The 15,105-nt window shown below is 40.5% G+C and overlaps 1 non-coding gene across 1 annotated transcript; it reads right to left on the bottom strand.

Annotated features, from left to right (window-relative positions):
* Nucleotides 1-4,191: 4,191 nt before the first annotated feature.
* Nucleotides 4,192-4,298, bottom strand: LOC141589239 (small nucleolar RNA R71). Its single transcript, XR_012520188.1, has one exon. It is a non-coding gene; the product is annotated as a small nucleolar RNA R71 (small nucleolar RNA).
* Between the last annotated feature and the right edge of the window lie 10,807 nt (nucleotides 4,299-15,105).

Genomic DNA, 15,105 nt, shown 5'->3' with positions numbered 1-15,105 from the left:
CTTAAGTCGTTTGCTGGAGGAGATTCAGAGAGTTAAGGGGTTTAAATATCATCCTCTGTGTGCTAGAGTTGGCCTCACCCATCTGTGCTTTGCTGATGACCTGGTGGTTTTCTGTAGAGGAGACATGACTTCTCTCTCTCTGGTGCTAAGAGCTTTTGAGACTTTCTCCAGAGCTTCAGGTTTAAGGATGATTGAAGGGAAATCAAATCTGTATGGGAATGGTATTCCTGAAAGTTTTATGGATCAAATTGAACAGGCTACAGGTATGAAAAGAGGTGCCATCCCTTTTAGATATTTGGGGGTGAATATTATACCCAAATGCTATCCTATCTCTTCCTTTACCATTTCCTGTGACAACAAGAATTGCTTTGAGGCATTTTTTAAAACGAACAACAACCACACGTTCCAAGTCGATGTGAGTGCACTTCTATGATGTTCCATTCTATATTGTAGAGGACCTGAAACTCCGTGTTCATTTTTCTTTACCTATTCCATGTCTGGCAATAGAAACCTCACTATAAGCCCAGTTTAGGACGAACCTATCTCAAGAGATTCTAAGACGAATCCAGACCGTCTCCCTTGTTAACGATCCATGATGGGAGGCAAGCCCATTCCCCACAATAAACAACCCATGTTACTAAAAAACAACCCGTTTCACACCAAAGGTGCTAGTCTGACCCAAATCCATGGTAACAAGCAAATCCAAGACGATACGAGCCATGATCAAAGACCAAAGGCTCAATCAAGAGAAATGACCAAGATTAATATCCATGACAAAAGAGTAAAAAGAAAAAGGCTCAATCAAGCAGGTCAATGTCAAATATCCAAAGTCAAAGTTATCTTCAAAAACCTGAATCAAGAATCCGAGCAAAAAGCCCAGATATATTTCAGACCAAGAATTTGAGTCTGAATCAAGAACAAGCCTGAAATCAAATACTGAGCAGAATAACGCTGAAGTCTATATAGAATCAAGTTACAGTATAGAATCAAGACATCGATGAATATGGTTAGCTAGCAACCCACTTAGCCTTTCACACATCACACACCCTAAGTCCTTCTCGAGACCGTTACCAGGGAGATACTCAAGCTCGTCAGGTATACCCATCCCTTAGGGCCAAGACATGGAAACTTGATCCCACGTCAATTAACCTACCTTTATGTGCTCAGGCTACATCAAGCCAAAAGACTCCATTTCCAAGCCACATTACAAGCCATAGCCCCATAAAGCCTTAACTCCACAAAATCAAGCTCCAAAGATTTGTTCATCAAAGCCTCTTATGTCCAAGCTCCACATTCCAAATATCCAATCCAGTTTCACCTTGACCCATACACGGAGTCTTCAAATACTTTGCTAGCTAGAATGGGACATACCCAATTCATCCTTAGGGTCCACTAGATGTGCTCACATGACAAGGAAATTTTTACAAAATTAGTTATACCTCTTTGGTCTATGATCAGAGGGAGTTATCTCAAATCGATTCTTCGAGTCACCAAAGGAATATTACCCTTGTGACCCCTGCACTTTAAGGTCCTAACAACATAGCTTAGGCACACACTTGAACTACGAGCACGGTTTGATTTCACCTTTTCAGGTGGATACGTAGGCAGTCTTTTCTTACACAAGAAGGATACAACCACAACACCCAAACAAAATTAACCAAACCTCAGAACTACGATCTGGTTTGATTTCACTTCACGTGAATATGTAGGCAGTCCTCAAGGACACTGATGTGACCATAATTGGCGCATATTTAGCCCCCGAATTAGCCTTGTTCCCATGCTTTTTAGTGCCTATTTGGGTCATTTCTTATCTTTAGTTCTTTGTTTTGCATATTCTTTGAGATTTTGATCCCTTGGTAGGAAAGGAGTAAGAATCTTGCATTTTCATGGCAAAACGAGACTAAATTGATCGAATTCAATGACCAAGCATCAAGGAGAGACAAGATTAGAAGGCCTTTGTACATATTATAGTAGAAGAGCAAAGTTGAGAAAGGATCCTTGAGTCCCCAAGGAAATCCCAAAGGAATTTATGAAGAAAAGGGAAGAAAAGAAGAAGATTTGTTGCTGACTGACAATCCGAGCGGATTGTCACCAATCCGTCCGTCCAAAGAAGACAATCCGAAGCGGCTTTGCCTTAATCCGCTCGGATTCCCCCTCCACAATCCGTCCGGATTCCCCTGAATCCGCTCGGATTCCAACGCCAGAATCTGCCCGTCCCGACCCTATTCCGCCGGATTCCAAAGACAAAGACGGATTGTCTTCTCCAAGCTACGAAGAAAGAAGCCCTTCTCTCGAAAAATACCGGCTCCTCCTTGCTCAATCTAAAAAGTGTAATTACTAGTTTAGCCCTTAGTTAACCCTAATGCATCCTCCCTAATTTCCACTATAAATACCCCATTTAGTCTAATTAGAGGAGCATGTTCTTCTTATCAATAATTAGTGTAGTTAATATCAATCAAATCTCTCTTTAATATTGTAATCAAGTATTAATCAAGTTTTAATCCAAGTTTTAGTTCTTTAATCTCTCTTTTGTTCATCCTTTATTTTGGGTAATTGAAGATTATTTGGGTTATTGTTGGGAGATTGACAACCTCTCAATCAAGCATTCAAGTACTTCTTTTATCTTTGCTTTATTATTGGAATCATTAGTAGGTATAATCTCTTAATCCCTTTTTAATTATTGTTAATTACTTTCATTTATTCATCATGTTTCATATTGTTGGTATGATTGACAACCTTGCTAGCATGATAAACATGATAATGAGTGAGTAGTCTCTTAGCTAGGGTTAATGGGTGATTAGGGGAAACCAACATGGGGAATGATTCATGCTTAAATTAATATGCTTTCATTTTATTTGCTTGCTTGTTTTGATCTCAACTCATGCACATGTTATATTTGATGAAATGCTAAGCCTATGAATCCTTGCATTTACTATCATCTTCTATCTTTTTAATGAGACTTGTAAGACATAACCCAACTCGAGTCTCATTAGACCATGCATGTTGTTGAGTAGGGAAGATTAAGTCGACTTGTATGTGTTGTACAATCTAATCGATTCGGCTCCGGGACCCCAACTTTCCTAGGATTGTAAGATATAACCCAACTCAATCCATCACAACAATAATTGCTTGCTTATAATTTGAGAACATGTTTGTATGATCATATCCCATGATTCCCCTATAATCCCATGACACCCTAGTGCCTTTAATCAATTGTTTACACCCCTTTAATTCATCTTGCTTGTTTATTTTCATTGCTATTTTAGTTTAGTAACCTTCTACATCAACCCAATTTGTGACACCCCTTAGACACCACTAGTTGCAATAGAAATCTCATTTCAACTCCCGTCCCTTGGGATCCGACCTTTACTTGCCTCTTTACTAATTGTAGAGTTGTTTGTGAAGCTATAAATTGTGTTTTGATTCGACCGTGACCCAACGACCACATCTTAATTTGTGAACACTTAGCGGGATCGCATCAAAAATGGCGCCGTTCTTGGGGACGGTGTTTGTTTGATTTAGATTTCTTTTTACTGTTATTAGTTGTGTCTTTCTTCGCCTTGAGGAAGTAAAACTCCTCAAGGTTTGTTCTAATTGTTTTCGAGTTGTTTGATATTTTGCATGTCTAGAAGGTTACAAGGTGATTTGTTACCTTTTGACCGTGAAATCGAAAGAACCTTGACGAACAATAGGAGACTTGTTAGGAGGAATTTAAGAGGTATTAGTGAAGTTGTTCAACCCACTAGTGAGTTTGTCAATCCTTTCGCAATAGAAGGAGAAGAGAACCCATTACACAATACCCCACAAAATCCACCTACAATGCCAAAATTCTCGTCACACTCCGTACCCACCGAGGAGAATCTACCAAATGGTACTCCTAAACCGCAACATCTAACCGGAAATTTTATTGCCAAGTCCGCCTTCATCCAATTAGTTGAGAGGAGCCAATTTGGGGGGATGCCTAGTGAGGACCCTCATTCTCATATGGAAACCTTTTGCGACTATTGTGATGCTATCTCTCAAACGGGTGTGACTCAAGACCAAATTAGATGGGTCTTATTTCCTTTTTCCTTAATCGGCACCGCGAAGCAATGGTTGAAGGGCCTTGATAAGGCCACCCTTGGAATAGATTCTTGGAAAAAGTTGGCTCTAGCTTTCTACGAAAAATTCTACCCACCGGAAAAGACTAACATGCTAAGAGCTCAAATTACGGGTTTTAAGCAAAGGGATGAAGAGTCTTTGTATGAAGCTTAGGAGCGGTTCAAGGGAATTTGTCGCTCATGTCCTCACCATGGACTTAGCGAATGGTTTTTGGTGCAACAATTTTGGAATGGTTTATATGAAGATTCTAGGAACATTCTCAATATGGGATCAAATGGAATGTTCACCGAATTTGATGACAATCAAACATGGAACAAGATTGAGGAAATGGCGGTCCATAACTCACAATATAGTAGACCTCGCAAGGCTACTAGAGGAGGAAAGCATGAAGTGGACTCCGTTACTCAATTGGGTGCTCAACTTAGTGCTCACATTGACACAATCAACTTGAAGTTTGAACAAGCTATGGCTAGACTTGAGGAAAACTCAAAATCATCAAAGCATCATGTTAATGCCATGACGGCATCCTCATCAATCCCAAGTGGGATATGTGAGAATTGTGGAACTTTGGGACATGACCAAGGTGAATGTAGGGGAACAAATGAACAAGTGAATGCTTTCCAAGCATACAAGAGTGGTACCCCTTATTCCAACTTTTACAATGAAAACACCAAATTCCATCCAAATCTCTCATACAAAAGCCAAAATGTTCAAAACCCTCAAACAACATACACTCCACCACCCATGAGAAACCAAAATCAAAGACCCTTTTACAATCAAAACCAAGGTTACCAAAATCAAAATCCATACAATCACCAAAATGACCAAGGTTTTGATGTCCAAAAAGCGGTCCTCCAAATGCAAAAGAATCAACAAGAATTTTTCACTCAAATGCAAAAAGATAGCCAAGCAAAGGAAACCACCATCAACAACATTCTAGCTCACACCAAGATGTTGGAAACACAATTGACTCAACTAGCATCTTCAAGCTCACAAAGACAAAAGGGCAATTACCACCTCAAAGTAATCCCCTAGACATGAAACGTTAGTGCCATTCACTTGAGAAGTGGTACAAGGTATGAAGCACCGAAGAAGCAAGTTGAGGATGAAGTTGTGGAAGCTAGTGAAAAGGAAGAAATTGTGCAAAACTCCAAAGATGGAGAATCATCAAAAGAAGAAAGTTCAAAGAAAAATGAAGACAAGGCCAAGGAGAAGGAGCCCATTGTGATTAGACTCCCTTTTCCAAGTCATCAAGCCAAGCCCAAATTTGATGATCAACTTGGAAAATTCATGGAAATTGTGAAGAATTTGGAAGTCTCAATTCCTTTCACGGAATTAATCAATCACGTGCCGGCCTATGCAAAATACATGAAAGATATCCTCACAAAGAAGAAGTCGATCCGGAAGCTTGAGACTATCGCCTTCACTAAGGTGAGTAGTGCAATACTTCAAGGGAGTTCACCTCCAAAGTTAAAGAATCCGGGAAGCTTCTCAATACCGTGTACCATTGGCGACACGACAATCAACAAAGCCTTATGTGATCTAGGGGCTAGTGTGAGTGTCATGCCGTACTCGGTGAGTAAAAGGTTGGGGATGGGAGAGCTTAAATGCACCATCACACTCCAAATGGCCGATAGATCGACGAAGACACCGTTAGGGATATGGGAAGATGTCCCCGTGCGAATTGGGAAGTTTTTCATCCCGGTGGACTTTGTCATTGTTGATATGGAGGAAGATTCCAACATTCCAATCATCCTAGGAAGACCTTTCCTACACACCGCCGGTGCGGTGATTGATGTGAAACATGGTGAGCTCACTCTAGAAGTGGGAGATGAAAGCATAACTTTTAATCTTGACAAGACTATGAGAGCCCCTCGTTTGCATGAACCATGTTTCATGATTGATCATTATAGCCGAAAGGATGAGAGGAAGAAATCGGAACTCCAATGGAAGAAGAAAATTGAAGATGCTCCATTCAAAGAGCAAGTGAATTGTGACAAGGAGAGCTTGCAAAGCTCATCAAAATCAACCAAGGGAGAAGAGGATGGCCTCATTGGCCAAGAGAAGAAATTGGGAGAGTTGTCTCCATCTAAGCAAGAGATTTTCAATGATCAACTTAATGAAGTTTGTGGTCTTTGGGACGACGAATTTGAAGGGATTTTTAATCCCTACATTGGTAATGCCATCGATCAAGACCAACAAGGGCCAAGGTCTATTGAGAACCTCTACCATGATAATGAACAAGCTTTTGATTACTTTTTCAAGGTGTTGAGCAACATCAACAACACCTTGGACATGCCCCCTTGACATCTCATCAAGAATGAGAGTTTGGTGGAGTCCTCCCTAAACCACCACTTGTAAATATTTCTAACTCCCTAACTTACTTTTCAATTCTTGTATTGCATTTTTGTCATCTTTGGATTTTTATTTACTTTGATCAAAATAATTGTCATGTTTGAGAGAAGTGAGGGAGGGACTAACGATTTCAATTGATGTGTAGTGCTTTTAGCTTAGTGTGGGGATGGCTATTGCCTAGGCTATCCATGCCTTAGTAGTGCCCCCACAATGTCGAACACAAGACTTGGAGAAAGAATGGAAGAATGGTATGGGAAATGCATTGTGCACGGATGGAACTGAATCCGTGTACACAGGGGAAGAATCCGAGCGGATTCCTGAGAATCCACCCGTCTTGAAGAATCCGAGCGTATTGCAGAAAAGACGCTCGTCCTGAACTGAGCTGAATTTTGAAAAATTCTTGATCGTGATCAATCGGGCGTCTGTGAAGAATCCGCCCGTCTTGAAGAATCCGCCCGTCTTGTAAGAAAGACGTCCGTCTTTGCAAACAGGAAAACAAGCAAAATTTTACGATCAAAATCCGTCCGTCTTTAAGCAAATCCGCCCGTCCGTGTTCAGAAATCCGAGCGGATTGTCACAAATCCGCCCGTCTTTAGGCGAGTTTTGCAAAGCCCAGAAAGAGCAGAATCCGCACGGATTGCCCCTGCAGATTCGAAAATTTCGGTCTCTTTAAAACCCCTCCCACCTTCATTCATTCATTCATTCATTCATAAACACTACCCACAACATCAAAACCCTCATCCTCTCCATCACAAAAACAAAAACCCTCAACAACATTCACCAAATACAAATCAAACCATCCTTCCAACAACAAATCAATCACTCCTTCTTCAACAAAAATCAAAACCAAGCACAAAATCTTCAACCTTTGATTCGATTTTTGATTTCATAAAAAAAAGCCTTTCACCTTCAAATCGATTTGGGCATACTACAAATTGAAGATTTTTCATTCTTTTCTTGGTTAGTTCATCAATGGCAAGGACTAAGGGAGCAACAAAGGCACCAAAGGCTAAGGCACTCTCACAAAGGCAAAAGGCTCTTCAAACAAAGAAAGCATTGGCTATGGTGGTAGCAACACCAAACTTGGAAGTGCAACAACAACAACAACCTTCTATGGGAGCAACAACACCTTCTACTCCGGTAATTGATCAACTTTTGCATTATCCGGAGGTAACTTTTATTTCCGATACCCATAGAAATACCTTTGTCAAGTTTGCTATGAAGTCATTACAATCCACCAAATTCATATGTGAAGATACCTTAGAAAAATTGGGTGTTCTTGAGCAAACAAAAGCCTTTTTCAATGCCATGGGGTTGAAGAAATTGTTTGAAACAAGGGAATTGACATACCCCTCCCTTACCTTGGAATTTTTAAGCTCTTTGAAAGTCACCAAAGTTGAGAATAGGGAGAATATCGAGTTTCGTCTAGCTAATGTTAGTAGACGCATTACCTTTAGGGAATTGGGTGAAATTTTGGGTCTTAGTGATGAACCGAGTTATTTTAAGAGTTATGGAAAGTATGACCCCGAACCTCTTTGGGAGGCAATCTCCGGGAAGAAATTTGAGGATTTTCATGCGAGTCGTGCTCTTTTGGTCCACCATCCGGGCATAAGAGTATGGCACAAGGTCGTGGGTAACACCATAATTGCTAGGAAAGATACCAACCATTTCACAAGACTTGATTTTATTCTCCTTGAATCGGCTTTGAATATCGGAAGAGTACACACCAAGCCTTACAATTCTTTGAGGATTTTGGTAGATAGATGGCTCAACATTGATTGTGGGAAGAAGGGCACGACCGTTATTGTCAATGGCGGCCTAGTCACTATCCTAGCCAAGCACTTTGATCCTAACTTCAATAAGGATAACAAGTACAAAGCAAAGGAGGGTGGCCATCTTGTTGATATGCATACTATGATTCACAAGTTCAAGTGGGTTGCCCATAACCCCCTTGACACTAAGTATGGATGGCTCACTAGTGAAGCTAGATCGTTCACCTTGCCTTCAAAGATTTGTCGTCTAAGCGTCCACCGGACCAATTATCTACTTCCCCTTTCCAAAGAGGCCGAGTATATCATTCAACAACAAAAGGGTGATCTTGAAATGCCCTCCTCTTCCATTGTCATACCACCTTACCCCTTTAAGTATGAAGAGTTCAAGCCGGAAGGAGTTGAAGTTGGGAAAGACTATGTGACTCTTCTCATGCAAGCAATGCACAAGCAAGCCTATGAAGATCGGAAAAATGCCTACTTGGCTCAATATCCACCCCTCCTACATTTAGCTAGGCAAGGACTACTTGATCCATCTTGTCCTTTGCCTAGTTGGGCGGATAGAGAAGTCTTATTTCCGGGTGCATCTAGGGTCGTTTTGGGTGACAATGAGGTTGTTGGAAATGATGAAGAAGTTGATGATAATATTGAGGAAGAAAGTGAAGAAGCAAATGACAAGGAAAGTGGCAATATGACCACTTCTCATGAGGGAAGTGATGAAGATAGCATGATGGAAGATTAGCAAGCCTTGGAGACTCCTACCCTCTCATGGTTTGTCTATTTCTCTCTTTGTATTTTATTTAATTTTGATCATTGTTGGAGTAGTCCTAGCCCCATTAGAGGACTCACACCTCGGTACCATTGAGGTGTTCTCATTTTATTGTTCCCATTTTCAAAATCCAAAATGACAAATTAGTTTCATGCATAGCATAGTGTGTGCATGAACTACACCCATCCTTGGACATTAGCAATAGTGTCTCACTCGGTTTGGGGAAGTTAATGCATACACAACGGGAGGTAATCTAAATTATCCTCTCCGTCATAACAAAAACCATGCATCATGTAGCATAGCTTATTGTAGATTGCATTTAGTATAGAAATCATGCATCATCTTTGCATAATTCCCATCATTTTGGCCATTGAGGACAATGCCCATATTAGTGTGGGGATGGGAATTCTAACATTTAACTTTTATTCAAAAATCCAAAAAAAAAAAAAATTGAAAAATCTCAAAAATCATAAAAATTTGAAAATTGAAAACCCAAAAACATGTTTATTTCCTTTTGTAATCTTGTATATATTGTCTTGTATATATTGTGTTTGTTCCATCCTTGTTCACATTGATTGACTACGCCACATCCGAGACATGAGGATATTGAAGACCGCATGGTATGATCTTTCCAATCTCATTTTTCCTCTTTATGTTAATGACTATGTGGCTTTATTTTGATTGATGCGGTAAAAACAATGTGAATTTAGGATTGCATTTAGTTTATTTGGCATATTAGTTGGTAGAATCATATGCATTAGGATGTTTATATGTTAGTTGCATCATGGCATGTAGTTGCATGTTAGAAAAATTTTGCGAAACCGTCTACTTGGGAAGCTTGACAAGTGTATATAGGCCCTAGTAGATGCTTTTTCTTCTTAAGACTTTGCTTGTTAGAATACTTGTAAAACACCCTAGGATGTGTCATGCTAGTATCCTTTGACCCATGGATTAAGGCCTAGTCAAGAGTACCTTGTGGTGTGATAACTCCTTGGCTACCGTTTATTCCAAGGTGACCCTTGAAACCATGCAACCATCATTCATCCATGTTCTACCATATTTTTGTCAACAAAAGGGAATGGGCACAAAAAGAAATCAATTTGAGTTCAATGAAATGAAAAGTGAAAGAAAGTTTGCAAAAATGCATCAAATGAAAAGAGGAGCAAAAATAGAACTCCTAAGCTTCAAATACAAGGCACCCTCGTTACTAATTGGGGTGACTTTTAAAATGTTCAAAAGAAAATGCAAAAAGTTGAAAGTTGTCAAGTGTTGAAAAGCCAAAAATCAAAAAGAAATGGCAAAAGAAAGTGTTCTCAAATGTCAAATGCCACAAGAAATTGGGGGGAAAAACAAAAACAAAAGCAAACTCCCAAAGTAAAACTCAAATATCTATCGATCCCTTTTCCATCTTATCCATTTTTGTGCATGGTAGAGAGGGGACGACCCTTCTTCTTGTCTAGGCAAGAGGGGGAATTCCGCGATCCTCCAGTGTTTCTAACACCATAGGGAGTCTACTCTTGACAAAAGCATTTAACGATTGAGGACAAAAGTACCCTAGCTTGACACATTTTGGAGGTGATTTATTGGTATCCTTCTAGGCTTAGTAGTTTGAAGAAATTGTATCTATGAAGGAGTGTGTACCCTTGAATTGCTTCCCTTGTAGATAATTTCCGCCACTTAGATGAGGAAAGTGGCTATTCCTTTTGTAGATGCATCCATTATGTGTTTTTATGTGCTTAATGTTTGGATGTGTCGCCATTTTGGCAAGACCCACCTTGCCTTGCAAGAAGGCATCCTACCTCATGGTTGTCTTGTTGTGAGTTGAAGGGGCGGAGTGAGACCCGCTAATTGTCTCATATCGGCTTTATTATTAGGATAGGTTAGTATTGGTCCTAGTCTTTGTCACCTCTTTACTCGGGACGAGCAAAGGTTCGGTTTGGGGATATTTGATGTGACCATAATTGGCGCATATTTAGCCCCCGAATTAGCCTTGTTCCCATGCTTTTTAGTGCCTATTTGGGTCATTTCTTATCTTTAGTTCTTTGTTTTGCATATTCTTTGAGATTTTGATCCCTTGGTAGGAAAGGAGTAAGAATCTTGCATTTTCATGGCAAAACGAGACTAAATTGATCGAATTCAATGACCAAGCATCAAGGAGAGACAAGATTAGAAGGCCTTTGTACATATTATAGTAGAAGAGCAAAGTTGAGAAAGGATCCTTGAGTCCCCAAGGAAATCCCCAAGGAATTTATGAAGAAAAGGGAAGAAAAGAAGAAGATTTGTTCTTTGATGACAATCCGAGCGGATTGTCACCAATCCGTCCATCCCGCAGCAGCACAATCCGAGCGGCTTTGCCTTAATCCGCTCGGATTCCCCCTCCACAATCCGTCCGGATTCCCCTGAATCCGCTCGGATTCCAACGCCAGAATCCGCCCGTCCCGACCCTATTCCGCCCGGATTCCAAAGACAAAGACGGATTGTCTTCTCCAAGCTACGAAGAAAGAAGCCCTTCTCTCGAAAAATACCGGCTCCTCCTTGCTCAATCTAAAAGTGTAATTACTAGTTTAGCCCTTAGTTAACCCTAATGCATCCTCCCTAATTTCCACTATAAATACCCCATTTAGTCTAATTAGAGGAGCATGTTCTTCTTATCAATAATTAGTGTAGTTAATATCAATCAAATCTCTCTTTAATATTGTAATCAAGTATTAATCAAGTTTTAATCCAAGTTTTAGTTCTTTAATCTCTCTTTTGTTCATCCTTTATTTTGGGTAATTGAAGATTATTTGGGTTATTGTTGGGAGATTGACAACCTCTCAATCAAGCATTCAAGTACTTCTTTTATCTTTGCTTTATTATTGGAATCATTAGTAGGTATAATCTCTTAATCCCTTTTTAATTATTGTTAATTACTTTCATTTATTCATCATGTTTCATATTGTTGGTATGATTGACAACCTTGCTAGCATGATCAACATGATAATGAGTGAGTAGTCTCTTAGCTAGGGTTAATGGGTGATTAGGGGAAACCAACATGGGGAATAATTCATGCTTAAATTAATATGCTTTCATGTTTTATTTGCTTGCTTGTTTTGATCTCAACTCATGCACATGTTATATTTGATGAAATGTTAAGCCTATGAATCCTTGCATTTACTCATCTTCTATCTTTTCAATGAGACTTGTAAGACATAACCCAACTCGAGTCTCATTAGACCATGCATGTTGTTGAGTAGGGAAGATTAAGTCGACTTGTAGGTGTTGTACAATCTAATCGATTCGGCTCCGGGACCCAAACTTTCCTAGGATTGTAAGATATAACCCAACTCAATCCATCACAACAATAATTGCTTGCTTATAATTTGAGAACATGTTTGTATGATCATATCCCATGATTCCCCTATAATCCCATGACACCCTAGTGCCTTTAATCAATTGTTTACACCCCTTTAATTCATCTTGCTTGTTTATTTTCATTGCTATTTTAGTTTATTAACCTTCTACATCAACCCAATTTGTGACACCCCTTAGACACCACTAGTTGCAATAGAAATCTCATTTCAACTCCCGTCCCTTGGGATCCGACCTTTACTTGCCTCTTTACTAATTGTAGAGTTGTTTGTGAAGCTATAAATTGTGTTTTGATTCGACCGTGACCCAACGACCACATCTTAATTTGTGAACACTTAGCGGGATCGCATCAGACACAACCATCCCCACTTCCAACTTTCAATCTCAATTATCAACCACCTCAACCATCAACTTTCAACCTCTATTTCAACCTTCCACCCTCAATTAACATCCCTTCCACAACCAACACCTCTATACTGGGGGCTCCTTATTGTCGCCCAGCCTCTTTTTTACCAAAGTCCAGAGTCATCTTCTCATCTTGGGGGCTTCTCTTCCGAGATGCCACCCTTCCTTTATTCCTCTAAGTCTAGCTAGTACTCGGTCCGGACAATGACAAAGATCTTAGATCAATTCTCCAAGTCATCGTGCCTCAAGAGGGGTCTATTATACAGCAAACGGTGGTGAAAGAAATCCTAGTAGACAGATGATCCATGGCTCATGCCTTGCCTTTATATGCCTCCATCATTCTTGCAATTCTTCTACCTTTGGAACCGGTACGCATTGTCACCCACACTTGGCTAGGGGTTGCGCATACTTAAACAAAGTCTGTCAAAGTTATCCGTGTGTCCAACCTAAGTCTACATTTTGTGACGCGTCCTAGTAGATCTATGTCATGTCAAGTCCTATGTCTAAAGCCCATTTGAATATGCATAACGCATTACAAACGACAAATTTCTTTGAACAAGTTTTAAACGACTTTTAAAAATAAACGACTTTTGCAAAGCCTATGTGTTTCCTCATTCGAGGTCCATGTGATAATTACTTACGTGCATATATTAGATTGCATTCATGTGTGGCTACTAACCATGCAGGTAAGTATCAGAAGCAGTACTTTATCAATACTTCGCTTGCAACAACGAGCGGATTTTATCTGACGGTGTTTCGACACACCTCAACAATCCCCCAGCGAGAGTTCATGACAGCCGATTGTTCTTCTCGAGACATGGAGATTCCACCTCAACAATCCCCCAGCGAGAGTTCACGACAGCCGATTGTTCTTCTCGAGACATGGAGATTCAACCACAATAATCCCCCAGCGAGAGTTCACGACAACCGATTGTTCTTCTCGGGACATGGAGATTCCTCCTCAACAATCCCCCAACGAGAGTTCACGACAGCCGATTGTTCTTCTCAAGACATGGAGATTCAACCACAATAATCCCCCAGCGAGAGTTCATTGTTCTTCTCGAGACATGGAGATTCAACCTCAGTAATCCCCCAGCGAGAGTTCATGACAGCCGATTGTTCTTCTCGAGACATGGAGATTCAACCTCAAGTTTTTGCCAGAGTTCGCTTGAGACCGACCCAAGCAGATTTCCCCCAGCAGTTCCCGCCTACGTCCTGCTACCCTTGACATTTTTGTTTCCTCACCGAGTTCAACAAAGGTGTCGTTCTCCAGAAGTTCCCACACCCTAGCACAATCCTTACATAACTTTTAGGTCTTACCCTTAGCTCCTACGCTTACCCTTAGCTCCTACGCTTAACCTTAGCTCCCACGCACCTCCGGAAACATCTCGAGAAATAAATCTCAGGTATGGTCTCTTCTTATGGCTGGCGAGCTTCCTTACGTAGTCTAATGGACTTTAAACGACCCTCCCCGGTAGTCGACAGACTCTAAAATTTTCCCGACGACAGGTCCTTGACTCAGACCCCTTGAGCCGCCTCGCGTCGCCATAGTCGTTATGTTGTAATCTTCGATTGACCTGATGGCTATACTTTGAATTTCGCCTTGTCCAAGCCTCACTCAAAGTGGGGGCTCTGTAGATACCTCATTTCTGCACCTCCCGCAAAACAACCGGTGATGATTGGGCCGCATGTTTGGTACACGGAACGATTTATGACAATTCATAAGTTTATCGTCAAGTGATAGCTAAAATACTTGTGTCTACCTCGTGGTCGTCATCTAGGTGTCATTACGGTCGTTTTGGCAGTTATTAAAGTTCATTTGGAGTCCGGGTCAAAAACCGTCTTCATTTCCTAAAACCGTCAAATCCCGAGTCAAAGCAATGTGCTTGTCTACCTAAGGTTAGGATGTCATAAAATGTTGAGATTATATCTCATTTTGAGTCTCATGTCACTTCATTAGGCTAAACTAAAAGTTTACATTACAAAATGTGCATTTCATTTAGTTAAAATAACAACCCGAACTTTAGGTCCGTTTTACAAGGTGATAACGACTTTTTTGGGTCAGACCTATTTCACAGAAAGTTCTAGATATATTTCTTAGCTTTCCAACGCCACCAAAATCACCTTATTCCTAGTCTTGTAGAGAAAGTTATGCCTAAATTACGACATGCTGTCAAACGCGCTTTCTTGCGCAGGAGGAACCCGCTGAGGAAATGATGCAGCAAGTGTTGCGCCTCTTCCAAGGGACGCAGCACTTGCTGCGCCTTTTCCTCAAGGTTTTCTTTTTGTCCAAGTTTCCGTGTTTAACCTAAGTCAGTTGTTTCCGGATCTTTCTCTCCTTTCCTAAACCCTAAT

Source organism: Silene latifolia, chromosome 6 (assembly GCF_048544455.1).
Source record: "Silene latifolia isolate original U9 population chromosome 6, ASM4854445v1, whole genome shotgun sequence".
Lineage (NCBI taxonomy): Eukaryota > Viridiplantae > Streptophyta > Magnoliopsida > Caryophyllales > Caryophyllaceae > Silene > Silene latifolia.
This window is presented reverse-complemented; position numbering and strand designations above follow the sequence as displayed.